Genomic DNA, 24,446 nt, shown 5'->3' with positions numbered 1-24,446 from the left:
ACCTCCATCAGAACAGCACTCCCTCAGCACCGCACTGGAAGTGTCGGCTAGGATTATGGGCTCAAATCTCTGGAGTGGGGCTTGAACCCACAATCTTCTGAACTGAAATTGAGAGTGCTACCCATTGAGCCACAGCTGACACCTAAAGTGAAAATCTAGTGTGTAATGATAACATGCATGGTCAAGCACCTAACTACCTGAGTTTAAATGGTGGAGTCCGAGGTTTGGGCCCCATTAATTGAGCACACTCACTGTACTTGGAAATATATGATGGCAGTTCTTGGCAGCACTTGTATCTGCTATTGTGGAATCTCTCATCTTTATCAATCCACCTCCGTAACATCGCACATCTCCGCCCCTGCCTCAGTTCATCCGCTGCTGACACCTTCATCCATGCCTTTGTTACCTCTAGACTTGACTATTTCAACGCACTCCTGGCTGGCTTCCCACATTCTACCGTAAGTAAACTTGAGATCAGACAAAACTCAGCTGCCCATGTCCTAACTTGCACCAAGTCCTGCTCACCCATCACCCCTGTGTTTGCTGACCTACATTGGCTCCCGGTTAAGCTACGCCTCGATTTGAAAATTCTCATCCTTGTTTTCAAATCCCTCTATGGCCTCGCCCCTCCCTATCTCTGTAATCTCCTCCAGCCCCCCGAGATGTCTGCGCTCCTCTAATTCTGCCCTCTTGAGCATCCCTGATTATAATCGCTCAACCATTGATGGCCGTGCCTTCTGTTACCTGGGCCCCAAGCTCTGGAACTCCCTGCCTAAACCTCTCTGCCTCTCTACCTCTCTTTCCTCCTTCAAGACTCTCCTTAAAACCTACTTTTTTGACCATGCTTTTGCACTAATTTCTCCTTATTATCTCATAATACTCCTGTGAAGCACCTTGGGATGCTTCACTACGTTAAAGGTGCTACATAAATACAAGTTGTTGTTGTAATAGTACTCTGTACCTCTCTGTATAAAGCCAAGGATCAAGAGCAAGAATGGTAGGTCTTATCAACCCTCGTAGCCTCGAGATTCTGGTTTGCAATATTAGTTTACAAACACTTAATGCGTTCGTACGCCAAGCCTTCGTCTGCCATTTGCCTTTGCTAAAATAGGAGAGGAATGCGATGTAAACCAGTTCAGTGTTTGCCCACTAATTGTGTGAGCAATAATTTAATGTTACTTCAAATGTGGGTAAAGTAAGCTGGAATAATGGAATTTGTAATCGAGAAATAATGAAGTTCCTTAGAAACCAGGGACTTTAGACTATTAAATTTATTGGAACGGATACCAACAGGTTATATACTTGGACTGGAGCATTGGCTTGTAAAAGGACACAGGATGGTGCTGGGTTCCCCTGCTGTGTCTCTGTCCAACGGCGTAATATCAAAGAGTTGTGCTGCACTGTTGTAAACTTCACTGGGACTTCAATAAATTGCACTGGAGTCTGGATACATGGACTGGGTTAGCAGACAAAAAAGGTTGCTTATAACAAGGAAAGAAAGAAAGACTTGCATTTCAAAAGCGCCTTGTACGGCCTCAGGACGTCCCAAAGTGCTTTACAGACAATGAAGTACTGTTGTAATATAGGAAACACAGCAGCCAATTTGCGCACAACAAACTCCCACGAACAGCAATGTGATAATGAGCAGATAATCTGTTTTAGTGATTTTGATTGAAGGATAAATATTGGCCCAGGACACCGGAGATAACTCCCCTGCTCTTCTTCAAAATAGTGCCATGGGATCGCTTACGTCCACCTGAGAGAGCAGGCGGGGCCTCGGTTTAACATCTCATCTGAAAGACGGCACCTCCAACAATACAGCATTCCTTCAGCACTGCACTGGAGTGTCAGCTTAGATGTTTGTGCTCCAGTCCCTAGAATGGGACTTGAACCCATATCATCATCATAGGCTGTCCCTCGAAATTGAGGAAGACTTGCTTCCACTCTGAAAGTGAGTTTTCAGGTGACTATACAGTCCAATACTGTATTGGAATTACAGACTCTGTCACAGGTGGGACAGACAGTCGCTGAAGGAAAGGGTGGGTGGGGAGTCTGGTTTGCCGCATGCTCCTTCCGCTGCATGCGCTTGTTTTCTACATGCTCTCGGCGATGCGACTCGAAGTGCTCAGCACCCTCCCGGATGCTCTTCCTCCACTTAGGGCGGTCTTTGGCCAGGGACTCCCAGATGTCGGTGGAGATGTTGCGTTTTATTAAGGAGGCTTGAGGGTGTCCTTGAAATTTTTCCTCTGCCCACCTGGGGCTCGCTTGCCGTGTAAGAGTTCCAAGTAGAGCGCTTGCTTTGGGAGTCTTGTGTCAGGCATGCGAACAATGTGGCCCACCCAACGGAGCTGGTCGAGTGTGGTCAGTGCTTCGATGCTGGGGATGTTGGCCTGATCGAGGACACTATAGTTGGTGCTTCTGTCCTCCCAGGGGATTTGCAGTATCTTGCGGAGACAACGCTGGTGGTATTTCTCCAGCAATTTGAGGTGTCTACTGTATATGGTCCACGTCTCTGAGCCATACAGGAGGGCGGGTATCACTACAGCCCTATAGACCATGAGCTTGGTGCCAGATTTGAGGGCCTGATCTTCGAACACTCTTTTCCTCAGGCGGCTGAAGGCTGCGCTGGCGCACTCGGAGGTGGTGTTGAACCTCGTCGTTGATGTCTGCCCTTGCTGATAGTAGGCTCCCGAGGTATGGAAAGTGGTCCACGTTGTCCAGGGCTGCGCCGTGGATTTTGATGACTGGGGGGCAGTGCTGTGTGGCGAGATCAGGTTGGTGGAGGACCTTTGTCTTATGGATGTTTAATGTAAGGCCCATGCTTTCGTACGCCTCGGTGAAGATGTTGACTATGACTTGGAGTTCAACCTCTGTGCACAGATGCAGGCGTCATCCACGTACTGTAGTTCAATGACAGAGGTCGGGATGGTCTTGGATCTAGGCTGGAGGCGATGAAGGTTGAACAGGTTCCCACTGGTTCTATAGTTTAGTTTAACTCCAGCGGAGAGCTTGTTGAGTGTGAGGTGGAGCATTGTAGTGAGGAAGACCGAGAAGAGGGTTGGCGCAATGACGCAGCCCTTCTTGACCCCGGTCCGGATGTGGATTGGGTCTGTGGTGGATCTGTTGGTCAGGATCACAGCTTGCATGTCATTGTGGAGCAGGCGGAGGATGGCGACAAATTTTTGGGTGCAGCTGAAACGGAGGAGGACGCTCCATAGTCCCTCGCGGTTAACAGTGTCAAAGGTCTTTGTAAGGTCAAAGAAGGCCATGTACAAAGGTTGGCGCTGTTTCCTGCATTTCTCTTGAGGTTATTGCGTCGTAATGGACGGAATCCACACTGTGACTCCGGGAGGAGCTCCTCAGCCACATGGAGAAGACGGTTGAGGAAGATTCTTGTGATGACGTTCCCAGTGGCTGATAACAGGGAGATTCCTCTGTAGTTGCCGCAGTCGGACTTGTCCCTTTTTTAAAAGATGGTCACGATTACTGCATCTCTGAGATCTCCAAGCATGCTCTCCTCCTTCCAGATAAGAGAGATGAGGTCATGCATTCATGCCAATAGTGCTTCTCCGCCATACTTTAGTGCCTTAGCGGGGATTCCATCTGCTCCTGATACCTTGTTGTTCTTGAGCTGATGGATGGCCTTTTCTACCTCGTGCAGGGCTGGGGTTTTACTGAGGTGGTGGCAGGTAGCATGCTGCGGGATGGAGTTGAGGACACTCGCGTCAAAGGCAGAGTCTCGTTTAAGGAGATCTTCGAAGTGCTGCTTCCAGCGGGTCCTGACTGCCTCGGTGTCCTTGATGAGTGTCTCCCCGTTCTTGGCCAGCAGTTGAACCCACAACCTTCTGACTCAGAGGCGAGGATGCTACCCACTGAGCCACGGCTGGCATTTCAAGGGAGGATAGCTCAGGGGAGACCCTGGCCTCCTTTGGAAAGCCCTCCCTACTCTGTACAAAGCAGGCATTTTGCAAGTCAGTAGCTTCAAGAGAAAAGGCAGCAAAAAGGCAACTGCTTACTGTGCTCTGGGTGATCAGCTTAAACACGATAGAAGTCAGGAACAAGGCGAGACAGAAACAAACTGCAAAGGCTGTAAACCTGATAATAAAACAGAAATGCGCAGCGGGCTACTCCACAGCTGTGAAAAGCAAAGTGAGCTTCATGTTTCAGCTGGCTATCCCACAGCATGGTCGAGATTGGTAAATATTAACCTAGAGACGACTGGATTCGTAGTCCAATGCTTAACTCAGATACTTAAACATTTAGCTGTAAATCCATAAATGTGAGCCGGTCCAAACCTCTACTGCCCATGTCCTGACTCGCACAATGTCTTCTCACCCTTGTGCCCGCCAACGACATTGGCTCCCGGTCCGGCAACGCCTCAAATTTTAAATCCTTATCCTCGTGTTCAATTCCTTCCAGGGCCATGCCCCCCTCCTTGTCTCTGTAACGTCCTCCAGTCCCCACAACCCAACCAGATCTCTGCGCTCCTCCAATTCTGGCCTCTTGCGCATCTCCCACTGCTTTCGCCTCCACCATCGGCGGCCGTGCCTTCATCCGTCTAGGAATAGCATAAGAAATAGGAGCAGGAGTAGGCCACTTGGCCCCTTGAGCCTGCTCCACCATTCAATGAGATCATGGCTGATCGCCGACCTCAACTCCACTTTCTCGCCCAATCCCCATACCCCTTGATTCCCCTAGACTCCAAAAATCTATCGATCTCAGCCTTGAATGCATTCAGAGACTGAGCATCCACAGCCCTCTGGGCAGAGAATTCCAAAGATTCACACCCCTCTGAGTGAAGAAATTCCTCCTCATCTCGGTCTTAAATGGCTGACCCCTTATCCTGAGACTGTGCCCCCTAGTTCTAGACAATCCAGCCAGGGGAAAACAACCATTCGGGATCTACCCTGTCAATCCCCCTCAGAATCTTGTATGTTTCAATTAGATCACCCCTCATTCTTCTAAACTCCAGAGAGTATAGGCCCATTCGACACAATCTCTCATCATAAGACAGCCTCATCATCAAAGGCCGTACCCCTCCCTATCTCTGTAATCTCATCCAGCCCCACAACCCCACGAAATGTCTACACTCCTTTAATTCTGGCCTCTTGAGCATCCCTGATTATAATCGTTCAACCATTGGTGGTCGTGCCTTCTGTTGCCTCGATCCCAAGCTCTGGAACTCCCTGCCTAAACCGCTCAGCCTCTCTACCTCTCTCTCCTTCAAGACGCTCCTTAAAACCTACCTCTGACCAAGCTTTTGGTCACAGGCCCTAATTCCTCCTTATGTGACTTGGTGTCAAGATTTGTGTCTTATAACATTCCTGTGAAGTGCCTCGTGATGTTTTACTACTTTAAAGGCGCTATATAAATACAAGTTGTTGATGTTGTATCTATTATGTCGGATTGGGAGCTGCAGTCATTTTGTTGTTATTCACTCACTGCAATTGTTACAGTTGATACCCGTCAATCAGTGAGTGTAGGACATATCCAGGGCTGCCATTTAATGTGATTGTAGTTGGAAAAAGTGCATAAACTGAGCAACACGCGGGCTGGCATTTTATTACAAAACAAATAATTCAGGCGCACTGGAATAATGGAAATTATAATCAGTAAATAATGAAGTTCCCTGGAAACTGGGGACTCCACCTGATTAACGTTATTGAATGGGATTCAGCAAAGTGTCCACATCACATTGGAGGCATCTCATGCCCAAGGCCATTCATTAACCATCTTCCTGTGAAGACATTTGAGAGACAAGCCAATACTGAGAGAAGGAAAATGGCCCACTTCTCCACTTGATCTTCATTAATCCACATCCAGGCTGAAATCCATTGATGCTTTTATTACATTAAACTTTGTTTTTTCTGTGTTCATTAAAGTGGGAGCGGGGGAGGGGGCTGTTGGTGCTGAAGGATGGGATGTGTGTCAGCTCAGTGGGTAGCACTCTTGTTTCTGAGTCAGAAGGTTGTGGATTCAAGTCCCACTCCAGGGACTTGAGCACAAAAATCTAGGCTGACACTCTCAGTGCAGTGCTGAGGGAGTACTGCACTGTTGGAGGTGCTGTCTTTCAGATGAGACGTTGTACCGAGGTCCCTTCTGCCCTCTCAGATGGACGTGAAAGATCCCATGGCTCTATTTCAAAGAAGAGCAAGGGAGTTATCCTCGGTGTCCTGATCAATATTTATCCCTCAATCAACATCACTAAAAACAGATTATTTGGCCATTAGCACATTGCTGTTAGTGGGCGCTTGCTGTGCGCACATTGGCTGCCGCCTTTCCTACATTACAACAGTGACTACACTCCAAAAATACGTCATTGGCTGTAAAGTGCTTTGAGATATCTGGTGATCGTGAAAGGCGCTATATAAATGCAAGTCTTTTTTCTTCCCATTTTGGAAAAGAAAGACCTTGCATTTATATAGTGCCTCAGGACTTCCTAAAGCACTTTACAGACAATGAAGTACTTTTGAAATGTCGTCAATGCTGTAATGTAGGAAATTCCACAGCCAATTTGTGCACAGCAAGCTCTCACAAACAGCAATAAGAACATAAGAATTAGACCATATGGCGACTCAAGCCTGCTCCGCCTCACAGCTGATCTACAAACTCAACTGGACAGGTTAGATGCAGGAAGTGTGTTCCCGATGTTGGGGTAGTCCAGAACCAGGGGTCACCATCTAAGGATAAAGGGTAAGCCATTTAGGACCGAGACGAGGAGAAACTTCATCACTCAGAGAATTGTGAACCTGTGGAATTCTCTACCACGGAAAGTTGTTGAGGCCAGTTCGTTAGATATATTCAAAAGAGAGTTAGATGTGGCCCTTACGGCTAAAGGAATATGGAGAGAAAGCAGGAATGGGGTACTGAAGTTGCATGATCAGCCATGATCATATTAAATAGTGGTGCAAGCTCGAAGAGCTGAATGGCCTACTCCTGCACCTATTTTCTATGTTTCTAACTCTGTTTTCCTGCCCAATTCCCATTTTTTTTTAATTAGTTCACAGGATGTGGGTGTCACTGACAAGGCCAGCATTTATTGCTCATCCCTAATTGCCCTCAAGAAGGTGGTGGTGAGTCCATGTGGGTGAAGGTACTCCCACAGTGCTGACTTTTTCATAGCAGTTTGGTACAACTGAGTGTCTCATTAGGCCATTGCAGGGGGCAGTTAAGAGTCATCCACATAGCTGTGGGTGTGGAGGCCAGTCAGCAGATTTCCTTCCCTAAAGGACATCAGTGAACCATATGCATTTTTATGACAATCCAGTAGTTTCATGGTCACCACTGATGCGAGCTTTTTTTTAAATTCCAGATTTATTTAATTAACTGAATTTAAATTCCCCAGCTGCTATGGTGGGATTTGAACTCACATTTTCGGATTATTAATCCAGGCCTTTGGATTACGAGTCTAGTAACATAACCACTATGCCGCCGTACCCCCTATTAATCCTTGATTCCCCTAGAATCCAAAGTACTATCTATCTCAGCCTTGAATATATTCATCGACTCAGCATCCACAGTGCTTTGGGGTAGAGAATTCCAAAGATTCCCTACTCTTTGAGTTAAGAAATTCCTTCTCATGTCAGTCTTAACTGGCCGACCCCTTATCCTGAGACGGTGACCCCTAGTTATAGACTCTCCGGCCAGCATCTACCTGTCAATCCCCCTCAGAATCTTACATGTTTCAATGAGATCGCCTCATTCGTCTAAACTCCAGGGAGTATAGGCCCAGTCAACTCAGTGTGATAATGATCTGATAATCTGTTATAGTGATGTTAATTGAGGAATAAATATTGGCCTGGAGGCAATGGAGACCTCCTCTTCAAAGTAATGCCATGACATCTTTACGTCAACTTCAGAGAGCAGACAGGGCCTTGGTTTTAACGTCTCATCTGAAAGACAGCACCTCCGACAGTGCAGCGCTCCCTCAGTAATGAACTGGAGTGTCAGACCACATTCTCTGCACAAGTCTCTGCTCCAACAGTGTGTGACAGCTCCTAACTTCAGAAGAGGTCTCTCTACTACACCAGTGTCTTAGCTCCTCCATTTCCCACACCAGCTGTCCTGTGGACTTTGAGTATGGATTCTAATTTGCCAAATTAAGGGCAGTTTTGAGCTGATGGCCCGTGAACCAGGAACTGAACCAGGAATCACCAAACACATTTCATTAAGGAGCCTTGCAGACAGAGAAGACTTTTGACTCATGGGTTTGGGCCGATTTGATCCAAGGTCCGAGAAGTAAAAGGCAGGTGGTAACACCCCGCCCCCCCTCCATAACAAAAGACTTGCATTTATATAGCACCTTTCACGGCCACCAGATGTCTCAAAACACTTTACAGCCAATGAAGTATAGTCACTGTTGTAATTTAGGAGCTGCAGTTACCAATGTGTGCACAGCGTAGATTTTTGTACTCAATTCCCTGGAGTGAGATTTGAACCCACAACCTTTTGACTCAGAGGCCAGGATGCTACCCATTGAGCTACAGCTGACACTAATGTTGTTCTTAACAGCTGCTCCATTTCTGCACATTCCACTCCTGGTAAGAAAAGAGGGTTTTACATTGGGTATGATGGGGTGTCGGACAAGTTTTAGGGGGTGTGGGTGGGGTCTTCGGGTCTTATTGGGGTGCTGGGGTCTTGATAGATTGCTTGCAGGTTTTAATGGGATGTTAGCAGGTTGATGGAGTCTTATTTGGGTGCTGGCATGTTGTTGTGGTTTTACTGGGGATTTATGGAGTAGATGGGTTATAATGAGGGCTTGCTGAGGTGTCGTTAGGTTTCTGTGGTACTGGTGAGTTGATCGTGTTAAAACACACTACATTAAAAAAAGACTTGCATTTATATAGCTCCTTTCACAGCCTCAGGACATCCCAAAGCGCAGCCAATGAAGTACTTTTGAAGTGCAGTCACTGCTGTAATGTAGGACATGGCTGACATGATACATGGGGGGCAATAAGCACTGGGCAATAAATGCCAAACTTCCCAGCGTCATCCCACAGCCCAGGAAGAGAGATCCCTGAGCAGTGGGGTCAATAACCAGGGAGCATAGATTTAAATTGGCAGAAGATTTTGAGGGGCGTTGAGGAGAAGAAGTGGTGGGGGTTTGGAATTCACTACTGGAAAGGGTGATACTGACAGAAACCCTCACCACATTTAAAAAGTACCTGGATGTGTGTACTTGAAGTGCCACCAACTACATGGCTACGGACCAAGAGCTGGAAATTGGGATTAGGCTGGGTAGCTCTTTGTCGGCTGACGCGGACACAAAGGGCCAAATGGCCTCCTTCCGTGCTGTAAATTTCTATGACTCTATGAACAAATAGAAAAAAAAATGATCGCCCCAAAATAATGCCTTGAGAAAAGAATAGTCTCCTGTAATTAAAAATAGAATTTGACCTAGTCACTGTAAATCAGTGACCCTGCTAACGGAGCCTGTCGCAACACAATGGGACATTCTCTTTTGTTTTCTCGAGCTGAATTATAAAGCAAGATGCAAATAGTTCCAGAAGAACGAGCTTTCTTGGGCTTTCTTGTGCATTGTGACTGTCAGGGTGGGGAGCGTGGGGCGGGGTGGGGGGGTGGTGCGCGGGGAAGTTGCATCTTTTTCTCTTGCAAATTTCTTTCAAAACGAGTCACTTTCAACTGGGCAGACTAGGACGTCTTGAAAAATGCGAGTGGCATCCGTCTCTTTTGATGTGGCGGGGCGGGGTGGGAGGGAGAAGCTAGCCAAACTTGAATTTATTTTATTGTTTAGCCTCTTCCCCCAATGCAACCGGAGATGTTTTGGAGTGAAACGTTTCGGCATGTCGCGGGAACGCCAGCGAGTTGCTTGCAGGCCATCATCATCATCATAGGCAGTCCCTCGGAATCGAGGAAGACTTGCTTCCACTCTTAACATGAGTTCCTAGGTGGCTGAACAGTCCAATACGAGAGCCACAGTCCCTGTCACAAGTGGGACAGATAGTCGTTAAAGCCATGAGTTCAGCCATGAACTCATTGAATGGCGGTGCAGGCTAGAAGGGCCGAATGGCCTACTCCTGCACCTATTTTCTATGTTTCTAAAGGAAGGGGTGGGTGGGACTGGTTTCCCGCACGCTCTTTCCGCTGCCTGCGCTTGATTTCTGCAAGCTCTCAGCGATGAGGTTCGAGGTACTCAGCGCCCTCCCGGATGCGCTTCCTCCACTTAGGATGGTCTTTGGCCAGGGACTCCCAGGTGTCAGTGGGAATGTTGCACTTTATCAGGGAGGCTTTGAGGGTGTCCTTGTAACGTTTCCGCTGCCCACCTTGGCTCGTTTGCCGTGAAGGAGTTCCAAGTAGAGCGCTTGCTTTGGGAGTCTCGTGTCTAGCATGCGAACAATGTGGCCTGCCCAGCGGAGCTAATCAAGTGTGGTCAGTGCTTCAATGCTGGGGATGTTGGCCTGGTCGAGGACGCTAACGTTGGTGCGTCTGTCCTCCCAGGGGATTTATAGGATCTTGCGGAGACATCGTTGGTGGTATTTCTCCAGTGACTTGAGGTGTCTACTGTACATGGTCCATGTTTTTGAGCCATACAGGAGGGCGGGTATTACTACAGCCCTGTAGACCATGAGCTTGCAGGTACTGCGACACCGGTATCAGCCCTCGTACTCCAGCATTGATGGGCTCGGCCTTGGCGTAAGATCATAAGAAATAGGAGCAGGAGTAGGCAGGCCATTTGGCCCCTCGAGCCTGCTCCGCATTCACTAAGATCATGGCTGATCCAATGACCCAGCCTCCACAGCTCTCTGAGGCAGAGAATTCCAAAGATTCACAACCCTCTGAGAGAAGAAGTTCCTCCTCATCTCCGTTTTAAATGAGCGGCCTCTTATTCTGAAACGATGCCCCCTAGTTCTAAATTCCCCCGTGAGGGGAAACATCCTTTGCATCTATCCAGTCAAGCCCTCTCAGAATCTTACACATTTTAATAAGATCACCTCTCATTCTTCTAAACTCCAATGAGTACAGGTCCAACCTGCTCAATCTTTCTTCATAAGTCAACCTCTTCATCTCAGGAATCAAACTTTTGTGTGGCATATTACAAAATATTTGGCAAAGGTGTCCCAGTTTGGACAACATCCAAGATGGAAGCTAAACATGTCAATCAGCCGCAAAACTAGCGGTCCTTCTGTGAAGCGTTCCAAGGTAGATAGGAAGAGGAAGAATAAACTCACATTTATATAGCATCTTTTGCAACCTCAGGATGTCCCAAAGCGCTTTACAGTCAATTGAGCACTTTCAGCACCCGGTTAACTCCCCTACTCTTCTTCAAAATAGTTCCATGGGATCCTTTACGTCCACCAGAGAGGGCAGACAGGGAATCGGTGTGTCATCTCATCCAGAATACGGCACCTCCGACAGTGCATCACTGCCTCAGTACTGCACTGGAGTGTCAGCCTAAATTTTGTACCTGCAGTGTGACTTGAACCCTCAACCTTCTGACTTAGAGGTGAGGATGCTACCATCTGAGTCATGGCCAAATGATCCTTGAGAAATGATCACTGCTTGTACAGATATTTCTTCTTGGTGGAGAATTGTTGTGAGAACTCTTGGGAGAAATTTATAGCACAGAAGGAGGCCGTTCGGCCCATCATACCTGAGACGGTTCTACGAATGAGCTGTCCATTTAATCCTATTATCCTATCCCTGTCTCCATTATCCTTTAAAATCTAATAGCAACAGAACTGATTAGCTTCTTTCATAAAGCTAGCACCAATTCTTCCAATTCTGGTCTAATGCACAACCCCGATTTCCATCGCTCTGCCGTTGGTGGCTGTAATGCATGCACCTGTGAGTATGCTCAAAATAGTTGTAGAGCGTATTGTATTGTGAGTAGCTTAGCCAGTCACGTGATGTACACAAGACTCAATAAAACCCCAGTCAGTTGGGTCTAGGTCATCCGCGATGAGCTATGCAGTTGTGAGCCCAGTGGATGAACTGGTAATGTGTAGTGTGATTGTTAAACCTTTGTTAATAAACCAACCAGTTCTTGATAGCAATGTGTTGCTGTGAATTGTTAAGCAAAGAACCCATGTTGCAAATACATTACAGCTGTCTAGACCCCAAGCTCTGGAATTCTCTCCCCAAACCTCTCTATCTCTCTCCTCCTTTAAGATGCACCTTAAAACTTACCTCTATGTCCATGCTTTCAGTCAACTAATCTAATATCTCCTTGTGTGGCTCGGTGCCAAATTTTTGTTTGATAACGCACCTGTGAAACGCCTTGGGAACGTTTTACTACTTTAAAGGCGCTATATAATTGCAAGGTGTTGTTTTTGTTGGCAACAGGAGCAGGCATTTGCTTATTCTGCTCATAAAAAAGAAAGACTTTCATGCCCTCACATTGTCACAATGTGCACAGCAAGTTCCCTCAAACAGCAATGTGATAATGACCAGATAATCCATTTTAGTTATGTTGATTGAGGGATAAATATTGGCCAGGACACCGGGGATAACTCCCCTGCTCTTCTTCAAAATAGTGCCATGGGATCTTGTACATTCTCCTGAGAGGGCAGAAGGGGCCTCAGTTTAACGTCTCATCCAAAAGATGGCACCTCTGACAGTGTAGCACTCCCTCAGCACTGCACTGGAGCGTCAGCCTGGATTACATGTTCAAGTCTCTGGAGTGGAATTTGAACCCACAACTTTCTGACTCAGGCGAGAGTGCTACCTGTAATGTATGCACCTGTGAGGATGCTCACAGGTTTGTAGAGCTGTTGAAGTGGAAATGACTTCGCCAGTCACGTGATGTTCACAAGACTCAATAAAACCCCAGCCAGTTGGATTCAGGGGATCCACGATGAGGCAGGTGGTTGTGAACCTGGTGGATGAACTGGTAATGTGTAATGTGATTGTTAAACCTTTAGCTAATAAACTAACTAGTTCTTAATAGTAATGTGTTGCGATGAATTCTTAAGCAAAGAACCCATGAAGCAAATACATTACAGGTATTTGGCTGCTTGCCTGCTTCTTTCCCAGCACAAATGTTCATTTGGGATCATATCGTGTTAATGCCTGCGTTAAACTGGTGGACAGAAGAATGCCAGGCGAGTCAGACCGAGGCTGCAGATGGAAGACGGATATAACGTTGCCTAATTAAATTGACACAATTGAAATTTTGGGGGTTGCTGTGAAATGAAGTGATCTCAAAATCTGGCAATAATGGAGGCGAGTGTTATTCAGATGCTTGATGTTGGTGCAGATAAACTTGTGTTTCCGGGGGGCCCGGATACCTGAACAACTTCGCATTCATCTCCAGCCTGGAAATGTATTCTGGCAGCGTCGGGTGACCTCAATATGTCAGGACTTGGTGTGTTCACTGAGACGGGCAATTACTATTAGGTTTAGTATGGGCTGTCAGCCCGTGTAATTATGTAATTCAATACCTGCCGCTGCATTACAGTAATATCTAGTCACATAAACGCAGAGCTTAGGCCACGACCGGCTTGGCTCATGTTTATTTACATTATTAACATGAGAGGCCCACTTTTTTTTTGTGATCCTGATTGAAACTCTTTTGGCTTTTGAACTTAGAAACAGGATCTAAATCAATTTGAGCTTAACCCCTGGAACTAGCTGGATTTCTCTTTGAGTTGCAGACCTGTAGGGTTTAACTACAGCACTGGCCACCCTTTTGACACAGGATTATTGTGAATCTCTCGTATATTTTACATAACACTCGGCAATATAAAGGAGGCTTTGTTCCTGTGTAGGTCCACTGCTATTGGACAGTGGGCCGCACCCACTCTCTCACTCTGGTTTCACCTCTTTGTGGCGTTAATGGTAATTAAGGAAGGTTCTTGCAGCTGTACTTTTGGCCTTTCCTCTTGTCTTTTCCACTCTAAATGTTCGAAGCCAGAAAGGAAAAGACTTGCATTTATCTAACATCTCTCTGATCTCTGACCTATCGGGAAAGGTTGAACAGGCTGGGCCTCTTTCCTCGAGAACAGAGTGGGGTGACCTAATAGAGGTCTTCAAGCTTAAGAAAGTGTTTAATAGGCTAGACATAGAGAAGATGTTTCCACTTGTGAGCGAGACCAAAAGACTTGGATTTATTTAGCACCTTTCATGACCACCGGGCATCTCAAAGCGCTTTACAGCCTATGGAGTACTTTTGGAGTGTAGTCACTGTTGTAATGAGAACATAAGAAATAGGAGCAGGAGTAGACCAACTGGCCCCTCGAGCCTGCTCCGCCATTCAATAAGATCATGGCTGATCTGATCTTGGCCTCAACTCCACTTCCCTGCCCTCTTCCATAACCCTTATCTTTCCAAAATGTGTCTCTCTCCACCTTAAATATATTCAATGACCCAGCCTCCACAGCTCTCCGGGGTAGAGAATTTCAAAGATTCACGACCCTCTGAGTGAAGAAATTCTGCTTCATTTCCATTTGAAATGGGTGACCCCTTATTCTGAGACTATGCCCCCGAGTTCTAGACTTCCCCACGAGGGGAACCAACCTCTCAGCATCTACCCTGTCATGTAATATAGGGAAGTGAGGATCATAAATATAAGATAGTCACTAATAAATCCTGTAAGGAAATCAAGAGAAACTTCTTCACCCAGAGAACGGTGAGAATGTGGTGTGATTGTTAGACGAAGAGCATAGATACATTCAAGGGGAATCTAGATAAACACATGAGGAAGAAAAGAGTAGAAGAATATACCGATAGGTTAAGATGAAGAGAGGTGGGAGGAGTCTCATGTGGAGCATAAACACCAGGGGGGACCAGTTGGGGCAAATGGCCTGTTTCTGTGCTGTCAATTCTATGTAAAACGCATCAAAATGCTTCTCATGCTTTGAAGTGCAATCTGTTATGAAGGCAACTGTGAGTGCCATATTGTGCACAGGAGGCTTCCACAATGAAAAGAATCATCCGTCAGTCTGTACTTGAGGTATCTTGATTGAGGGGAGAATATTGCCCTGGATGTCAGGAACTCCCTGCCCCTCTTTAACTGGGCAGTGCCGCCTTTTGGCTAAGATCAAGTGTAGTACCGTTTCTGACCAGCCACCATGACCTCCGGGTGGTTTCTCCCTGGTCAGGAAGGTATATGCTTGCATTTTTGGAAACAGGAGGTGGGTGGGGAGGGTTGACCCATCCACCTCCACGGAGGTGTGTGGGGGACCTGACCCATCCACCTCCATGGCACGAACCTGGTATTGCAGTACTTCCAGGAACGGTGCAGTGGCTCTAGGCCTTTTGGCTAAGAGCATTGGCGCAGAGTGATCCTTGGCATGTGCAAGGTGACCTCTGGCGTTTGTGATTTGACAAAGAATTGGAACGATTGGCTACGAATTAAAAAAAAAAAACTGGGCAGTGCCGCTGATTAGTGTCTTCCTGAACTATGAGCACCTCTAACAATGTCACTACCCTCAGTACTGCGCTGGAGTGTTATCCCAGACTATGTGCTCAAGACCTGTACGTACATGTGCATATGCACGTGCTTGTGTGTTTGCCCACACCCTTGTATTTATGGGTGTGTGCAGGTCGAGTTTTTTAGGAACGCAGGAGTCGGCCATTCAGCCCCTCGAGTCTGTTCCGCTATTCAATGGGATTATGGCTCATCTGTACGTTAACTCCACCTACCCGCCTTTCTTCTGTAACCCTTAATACCCTTGCCCAACTAAATTCTATCACTCTCGGTTTTGACATTTTCAATTGACCCCCAGCCTCCACGGCTTTTTGGGGGAGAGCGTTCCAGATTTCCACTACCCTTTGTGTGAAGAAGTGCTTCCTGACATCACCCCTGAATGGCATAGCTCTAATTTTAAGATTGCGCCACCTTGCTCTGGGCCCCCCCACCAGAGGAAATAGTTTTTCACTATCGACCCTATCTACTCAGTTGATCATCGAAACACCTCAGTTAGATCACCCCTCAATCTTCTGTACTCTAGGGAAGACAAGCCGAGTCTGAGAAACATGTCCTTCCTCCTCAATCTCAGACAGCAAATCCAGCATAAAATCTTCATACCTGGTATTTATTTGATCATTTCTTGGACATGCTTGTTTGATACTCTGCTTTTGATGGAGGAGTGAACGCATTAACACGTTAAAAATAACAAGATTTACTTCTCCTTTATCGCCATCTGCAATATTGGCCACTGCTCCTGGCTCTCCTCCTGCTCAGTATTTGTTATTCCTCTCCATGAAGTAAAAGAAAGTCTTGCATTTCTGTGGCGCCTTTCACTACCACTGGATGTCTCAAAGCGCTTTACAGCCAATGAATTACATTTGGAATATAGTCACTGTTGTAATGTGGGAAACATGGCAGCCAATTTGCACACAGCATGCTCTCACAAACAGCAACGTGATAATTACCAGATAATCTGTTTTTTTGTTGTGTTGATTGAGGGATAAATATTGGCCCGTACACCTGCTCTTCTTCGAAACAGTGCCATGGAATCTTTTACATTCATCTGAGAGAGCAGACTGGGCTTCGGCTTAACGTCGCATCCTAAAGCCGGCACCTCCGACAGTGCAGCGCTCCCTCAGCACTGCACTGGGAGTGTCAGCCTGGATTATGTGCTCAAGTATCTGGAGTGGGGACTTGAACCCACAAACTCCTGACTTAGAGGCCAGAGAAAATTACCAAATGAGCCGCGACAAAGACACGCGTGAGAGGCTCGGGAGGTGCGTGGAGGAGTGGCCTATAAAGGCCCAAGTGTCACTGAGGCTCAGCAGTTCGTGAGAGGCGGAGCTTGTGCAGCTGCAGCAGGGTGAGGAGGCAAAATAGAAGCAGAAAGAAATCAAAAGGTGACGTCACAGCCAAGGAGGTAAATGATTGGCTGGTGATTGGTAAGTAGCTTTTCTTTTCTTCTTTATCGGTAAGTAACCTTTAGCATTATTGTTGGCAATTTAAGTTTATCTAGGGGTTAAGTCATGGCAGGAGATCTCGGACACATGATATGCTACTCCTGTACTATGATATGCGCCTCCGGTGTCCCTGAAGATGACGTGTGCAGGAAGTGTATCCACCTCCAGCTCCTGACGGTCCGCATTGTGGAGCTGGAGCTGCAGGTGCATTCACTCTGGAGCATCCACGATGCTGAGAATGACGTGAGCAGCAAGTTTAGTGAGTTGGTCTACCGCAGGCAAAGGGTCCACAGCCAGATAGGGAATGGAAGACCAACAGGAAGAGCAGTGCAAGAAAGGTAGTGCAGGGATCCCCTGCGGTCATCCCCCTGCAAAACAGATACACCGCTTTGAGTACTGTTGAGGGGGATGACACATCAGGGGAGAGCAGCAGCAGCCAAGTGCACAGCACCGTGGGTGGCTCTGCTGCACAGGAGGGCAGGAAAAAGAATGGGAGAGCGATAGTGATAGGGGATTCAATCGTAAGGGGAATAGATAGGCGTTTCTGCGGCCGCAACCGAGGCTCCAGAATGGTATGTTGCCTCCCTGGTGCAAGGGTCAAGGATGTCTCGGAGCGGGTACAGAACATTCTGAAAAGGGAGGGTAAACAGCCAGTTGTCATGGTACATATAGGTACCAATGATATAGGTAAAAAACGGGATGAGGTCCTACAAGATGAATTTAGGGAGCTAGGAGTTAAATTAAAAAGTAGGACCTCAAAGGTAGTAATCTCAGGATTGCTGCAAGTGCCACGTGCTAGTCAGAGTAGGAATCGCAGGATAGCTCAGATGAATACGTAGCTTGAGCAGTGGTGCAGAAGGGAGGGATTCAAATTCCTGGGGCATTGGAACCGGTTCTGGGGGAGGTGGCACCAGTACAAACCGGACGGTCTGCACCTAGGCAGGACCGGAACCAATGTCCTAGGGGGGGTGTTTGCTAGTGCTGTTGGGGAGGAGTTAAACTAATATGGCAGGGGGATGGGAACCTATGCAGGGAGACAGAGGGAAATAAAATGGAGACAGAAGCAAAAGATAGAAAGGAGAATAGTAAAAGTGAAGGGCAGAGAAACCTAAGGCAAAAAACAAAAAGGGCCACATTACACCAAAATTCTAAAGGGGCAAAGTATGTTAGAAAGACAAGCCTGAAGGCTCTGTGCCTCAATGCGAGGAGTATTCGGAATAAGGTGGACGAATTAACTGTGCAGATAGCAGTTAACGGGTATGATGTCATTGGCATCACGGAGACATGGCTCCAGGGTGACCAAGGCTGGGAACTCAACATCCAAGGGTATTCAGCATTTAGGAAGGATAGACAGAAAGGAAAAGGAGGCGGGGTGGTTAAAGAGGACATTAATGCAATTGTAAGGAAGGACATTAGCTTGGATGATGTGGAATCGGTATTGGTGGAGCTGCGGAATTCCAAAGGGCAGAAAATGCTCGTGGAAGTTGTGTACAGATCACCAAATAGTAGTAGTGAGGTTGGGGACAGCATCAAACAAGAAATAAGGGATGTGTGCAATAAAGGTACAGCAGTTATCATGGGCGACTTTAATCTACATATTGATTGGGCGAACCAAATTGGTAGCAATGCGGTGGAGGAGGATTTCCTGGAGTGTATTAGGGATGGTTTTCCAGACCAATATGTCGAGGAACCAACTAGAGAGCTGGCCATCCTAGACTGGGTGATATGTAATGAGAAGGGACTAATTAGCAATCTTGTTGTGCGAGGCCCCTTGGGGAAGAGTGACCATAATATGGTAGAATTCTTTATTAAGATGGAGAGTGACACAGTTAATTCGGAAACTAGGGTCCTGAACTTAAGGAAAGGTAACTTCGGCGGTATGAGGCGTGAATTGGCTAGAATAGACTGGCAAAGGATACTTAAAGGGTTGACGGTGGATAAGCAATGGCAAACATTTAAAGATCACATGGATGAACTTCAGCAATTGTACATCCCTACCTGAAGTAAAAATAAAACAGGGAAGGTGGCTCAACCGTGGCTAACAAGGGAAATTAAGGATAGTGTTAAAGCCAAGGAAGAGGCATATAATTTGGCTAGAAAAAGCAACAAACTGAGGACTGGGAGAAATTTAGAATTCAACAGAGGAAGACTAAGGGTTTAATTAAGAGGGGGAAATAGAGTACGAGAGGAAGCTTGCAGAGAACATAAAAACTGACTGCAAAAGCTTCTATAAATATGTGATGAGAAAAAGATTAGTGAAGACAAACGTAGGTCCCTTGCAGTCAGATTCAGGTGAATTTATAATGGGGAATAAAGAAATGGCAGACCAATTGAACAAATACTTCGGTTCTGTCTTCACAAAGGAAGACATTAATAACCTTCCCATTGTACTAATGGACAGTAGGTCTAGTGAGAAGGAGGCACTGAAGGATATCCTTATTTGGCAGGAAATTGTGTTAGGGAAATTGATGGGATTGAAGGCCGATAAATCCCCGGGGCCTGATAGTCTGCATCCCAGAGTACTTAAGGAAGTGGCCCTCGAAATAGTGGATGCATTGGTGATCATTTACCAACAGTCTATCGACTCTGGATCAGTTCCTATGGACTGGAGGGTAGCTAATGTAACACCACTTTTTAAAAAAGGAGGGAGAGAGAAAACAGGGAATTATAGACCGGTTAGCCTGACATCGGTAGTTGGGAAAATGTTGGAATCAATCATTAAGGATGAAATAGCAGCGCATTTGGAAAGCATTGACAGGATCGGACCAAGTCAGCATGGATTTATGAAAGGGAAATCATGCTTGACGAATCTTCCGGAATGTTTTGAGGATGTAACTAGTAGAGTGGACAAGGGAGAACCAGTGGATGTGGTGTATTTGGACTTTCAAAAGGCTTTTGAAAAGGTCCCGCACAAGAGATTGGCGTGCAAAATCAAAGCGCATGATATTGGGGGTAATGTACTGACGTGGATAGAGAACTGGTTGGCAGACAGGAAGCAGAGAGTCGGGATAAACGGGTCCTTTTCAGAATGGCAGGCAGTGACTAGTGGAGTGCCGCAGGGCCCAGCTCTTTACAATATACATTAACGATTTAGACAAAGGAATTAAGTGTAATATCTCCAAGTTTGCGGATGGCACTAAACTGGGTGGCGGTGTTAGCTGTGAGGAGGATGCTAAGAGGCTGAAGGGTGACTTGGATAGGTTAGGTGAGTGGGAAAATGCATGGTAGATGCAGTATAATGTGGATAAATGCGAGATTATCCATTTTGGGGGCAAAAACATGAAGGCAGAATATTTTCTGGATGGCGGCAGATTAGGAAAAGGGGAGGTGCAACGAGACCTGTGTGTCATGGTTCATCAGTCACTGAAAGTGGGCATGCAGGTACAGCAGGCGGTGAATAAGGCAAATGGTATGTTGGCCTTCATAGCTAGAGGATTTGAGTATAGGAGCAGGGAGGTCTTACTGCAGTTGTACAGGGCCTTAGTGAGGCCTCACCTGGAATATTATGTACAGTTTTGGTCTCCTAATCTGAGGAAGGACATTCTTGCTATTGAGGGAGTGCAGCGAAAGTTCACCAGACTGATTCCAGGGATGGCTGGACTGTCATATGAGGAGAGGCTGGATCAACTGGGCCTTTATTCACTGGAATTTAGAAGGATGAGAGGGGATCTCATAGAAATGTTAAGATTCTGATGGGACTGGACAGGTTAGATGCGGGAAGAATGTTCCCGATGTTGGGGAAGTCCAGAACCAGGGGACATAGACTGAGGATAAGGGGTAGGTCATTTAGGACTGAGATGAGGAGAAACTTCTTCACTCAGAGAGTTGTTAACGTATGGAATTCCCTGCCGCAGAGAGTTGTTGATGCCAGTTCATTGGATATATTCAAGAGGGAGTTAGATATAGCCCTTACGGCTAAATGGATCATGGGGTATGGAGAGAAAGCAGGAAAGGGGTACTGAGGGAATGATCAGCCATGATCTTATTGAATGGTGGTGCAGGCTCAAAGGGCCGAATGGCCTACTCCTGCATCTATTTTCTATGTTTCTATGTTTCTAGATGCTAGTACAGGTGCAACGTCTGAAATCTGGAATCCTTGGGACGGAGTCCACTCCGGTTTTTGGGATTTTTCCGGATTTCAGACAAGAAAATCAATCGTCTGAAATCCAAAATCCTCAACCGAATCCGTGCCGGGTTTTGAATGGCGAAGTCCGCAATCCGGCAAAACTAGAAATCCAGCATGGATTTGGTCGAGGATTCCGGATTTCCTTGCTTTTCTTGTCTGAAATCCAGAATCCTCGACTGAATCCGTGCCAGATTTTGGGTTTTGCCTCAAAATGTCCAGTTTTCGGAGTTCCGGATTTGGGACATTGCACCTATAGTTATTGTTTGATTATTCACTAAGGCGACCTAGCAAGCCAGAGTTGTATCATATCGGCACAAGGAATAGTGATTGAAGGAGAAGGCTTACCTGCTCAGGCTGTGGTCACTTCCGATTGCAGCAGAAACAAATGGTGAATATTTCAGACTTTGGGGGAGAAAGAAGGATTTTCTGCTGTGAGGAAGGACAAAGTCGATTTTTTGGGGGGAAAAACTGAAACTGAAACTCATTTTCTGAGTAGTCCTCCAGCTCATTTCATTTTAAACACACAGGCACCACCAAAGGAAAAGACACTTTTCATTCTCGTTTATTCATGGTGTGCAGCAGTGTACAAACCTGTTTTCGATCCATTATGTTCGAGTTAAGCATGCTGACTCCTGACTTGCATTAATGCCAGGCAGTTTGACCCATTAGATCATTGATTTGCTCTGAAGAGAGAAAGTACTTACATTTATATCGTGCCTTTCCTATCTTCGGGACGTCCCAAAGCCAATAAATGGGTCGGCACCCCATCCACCACCTTAAGCATTCACTCCCTCCACCACCGGCACACCATGGCTGCAGTGTGTACCATCTACAAGATGCACTGCAGCAACTCGCCAAGGGTTCTTCAGCAGCACCTCCCAAACCCGTGACCTCTTTCCCCTAGAAGGACAAGGGCAGCAGGCGCATGGGAACACCATCACCTCCAGGTTCCCTTCCGTGTTACACACCATTCTGACTTAGAAATATATCGCCGTTCCTTCATCGTTGCCGGGCCAAAATCCTGGAACTCCGTCCCTAACAGCACTGTGGGAGCATCTTCACCACACGGACTACAGCGGTTCAAGAAGGTGGCTCACCACCACCTTCTCAAAGGCAATTAGGGATAGGCAATAAATGCTGGCCTTGCCAGCGACGCTCACATCCCAGGAATGAATTTTTTAAAAGTATTTTTGAAGTGTCATCATTATAGGCAGTCCCTCGAAATTGAGGAAGACTTGCTTCCACTCTAAAAGTGAGCTTTCAGATGACTGAACAGTCCAATACTGGAATTACAGTCTCTGTCACTGGTAGGACAGACAGCAGTTGAAGGAAAGGTTGGGTGGGTCGTCTGGTTTGCCGCATGCTCCTTCTGCTGCCTGTGCCTGTTTTCTGCATGTTCTCGGTGACGAGACTCGAGGTGCTCAGCGCCCTCCCGGATGCTCTTCCTCCACTTAAGGCGGTCTTTGGCCAGGAACTCCCAAGTGTCAAGGAGGCTTTGAGGGTGTCCTTAAAACGTTTTCTCTGCCCACCTGGGGATCGCTTGCCGTGTCGGAGTTCCGAATAGAGCGCTTGCTTTGGGAGTGTTGTGTCGGGCATGCAGACAATGTAGCAAGCCCAACGGAGCTGGTCGAGTGTGGTCAGTGCTTCGATGCTGGGGATGTTGGCCTGATCAAGAACACTGACGTTGGTGCGTTTGTCCTCCTAGGGGATTTGCAGTATCTTGCGGAGACATCGTTGGTGGTATTTCTCCAGCGATTTGAGGTGTAGTCGCTATTGTAATGTAGTGCATCAGCTGTTTTCTGGTATAATTTAACTCGCTGTAAAATAGTTCCTTTGTGGATTGCTGGCATCATCATTTCAAAGGGTGGTATTCAATGGCCATTCAGGTTGCCAACCATCTAGGATTGCCTTGGAGTCTCCAGGAATTAAACCTTAATCTCCAGGACACTGCTGCGAGGAAAAAACCCGTGAGAAAAATCAGAGGGGGTAATAAAAAGAATAGCTTTCTTTCTATTTTATTTTGAACACATTTATTTACTAGTTAGAAAAATATCATGTGGGATTAAAGTTTATTTGAATGAGAGTCATTAATCATCCAATCGGTTAACCAAGAGTCTATTCGCTTTACTGATTGGCCGGGGAAGGCGGGGTGCGGTGAAGATGGACGTGTTAGGCGACCAATGAAAGAAAGCAAAAAAGAAAGACTTGCATTTATATCGCGCCTTTCACAAGCACCGGATGTCTCAAAGCGCTTTACAGCCAATGAAGTACCTTTGAAGCGTGGTCACTGTTGTAATGTAGGAAACATGGCAGCTAACTTGCGCACAGCAAGCTCCCACAAACAGCAATATGATAATGACCCAGATAATCTGTTTAGTGATGTTGATTCAGGAATAAACATTGGCCCAGTACACTGGAAATAACTCCCCTGCTCTTCTTTGAAATAGTATGGTGGATCTTTTATGTCCACCTGAGAGAGCAGACAGGACCTCGGTTTAACGTCTCATCCAAAAAATAGCACCTCCAACAGTGCAGCACTCCACTGGGCGTGTCAACCTAGATTTATGTGCTCAAGTTCCTGGAGTGGGATTTGAGCCCACCACCTTCTGACCCAGCGGCAAATGTGCTACCCACTGAGCCACAGCGGTTGGAGTGTGTGGGGGAGGGGAAGAGGTGGAGGAAGGAAGCCATGTGACGACACCTCTAGGAATACCAACATTAATGGCTGCACAGAGGCTGGTGTGATTGTCCCTAAATGATCGGCTGTTTTAATCGTTCACCTTTTTTTCTGCACAGGAGTGCAGAGTGTGAAGCTCTGTGTCTGACTGCGTGTCAACCTGACTGACTCTTAGTCCTTAATGAACATGTACTTTAAAGGTTACTAAGTGTAACTGTAGCAACACTCAAAGGGCCACAGGTTGCCTCGCTGGCTAATTGATGCAGTGGAGTGCTGAACAATGAATTCTCAAACGGGGTTCAGGCCATGGAATAAAGCAACGGAAGACAGGAAGTGCATTGTATTCTTTGATTGTCCCTCTCTCCCTGGCCACTGGCTGAACTAGGCGGGCCGCAACCACACCGTTCTATTTGACCCTGAGCTGAGTTTCCAACCCCGTCTCCTCTCCCTCACTGAGACCGCCTACTACTGCCTCCGTAGCATCGCCCGTCTCCGCCCCTTGCCTCAGCCCATCCGCTGCTGAAACTCTCATCCGTGTCTTTGTTACCCCCAGACTTACTACTCATGGCCGGCTACCCACCTTCTATTAACCAGAGCTCATCCAAAAACTTTGCTGTACGTATCCGAACTCGCACCAAGTCCCGATCACCCATCACCGCTGTGCTCACTGACCTACATTGGTTCCTGGTCTGGCAACACCTCAATTAAAAAAATTTTTTTTTTTAATTCTCATCCTTGTTTTGAAATCCCTCCATGGCCTCGCCCCTCCCTATCTTGCTAACCTCCACCAGCCTCACAAACCTCCAAGATTTC

At 46.7% G+C, this 24,446-nt stretch overlaps 1 protein-coding gene and 1 pseudogene across 1 annotated transcript in view; both read left to right on the top strand.

Moving 5' to 3' along the window:
- Positions 1 to 24,446, top strand: part of LOC139279471 (metallophosphoesterase MPPED2) — a 221,330-nt gene that overhangs the window by 68,285 nt on the left and 128,599 nt on the right. The gene's annotated exons all lie outside the window — the stretch shown is intronic.
- On the top strand, positions 14,976 to 15,207 carry LOC139280392 (U2 spliceosomal RNA; annotated as a pseudogene).

This window comes from Pristiophorus japonicus, chromosome 14 (genome assembly GCF_044704955.1).
Source record: "Pristiophorus japonicus isolate sPriJap1 chromosome 14, sPriJap1.hap1, whole genome shotgun sequence".
In the NCBI taxonomy this organism is placed as follows: Eukaryota; Metazoa; Chordata; class Chondrichthyes; family Pristiophoridae; genus Pristiophorus; species Pristiophorus japonicus.
The sequence above is the reverse complement of the archived record's forward strand: the minus strand, read 5'-3'. Positions and strand labels throughout refer to the sequence as shown.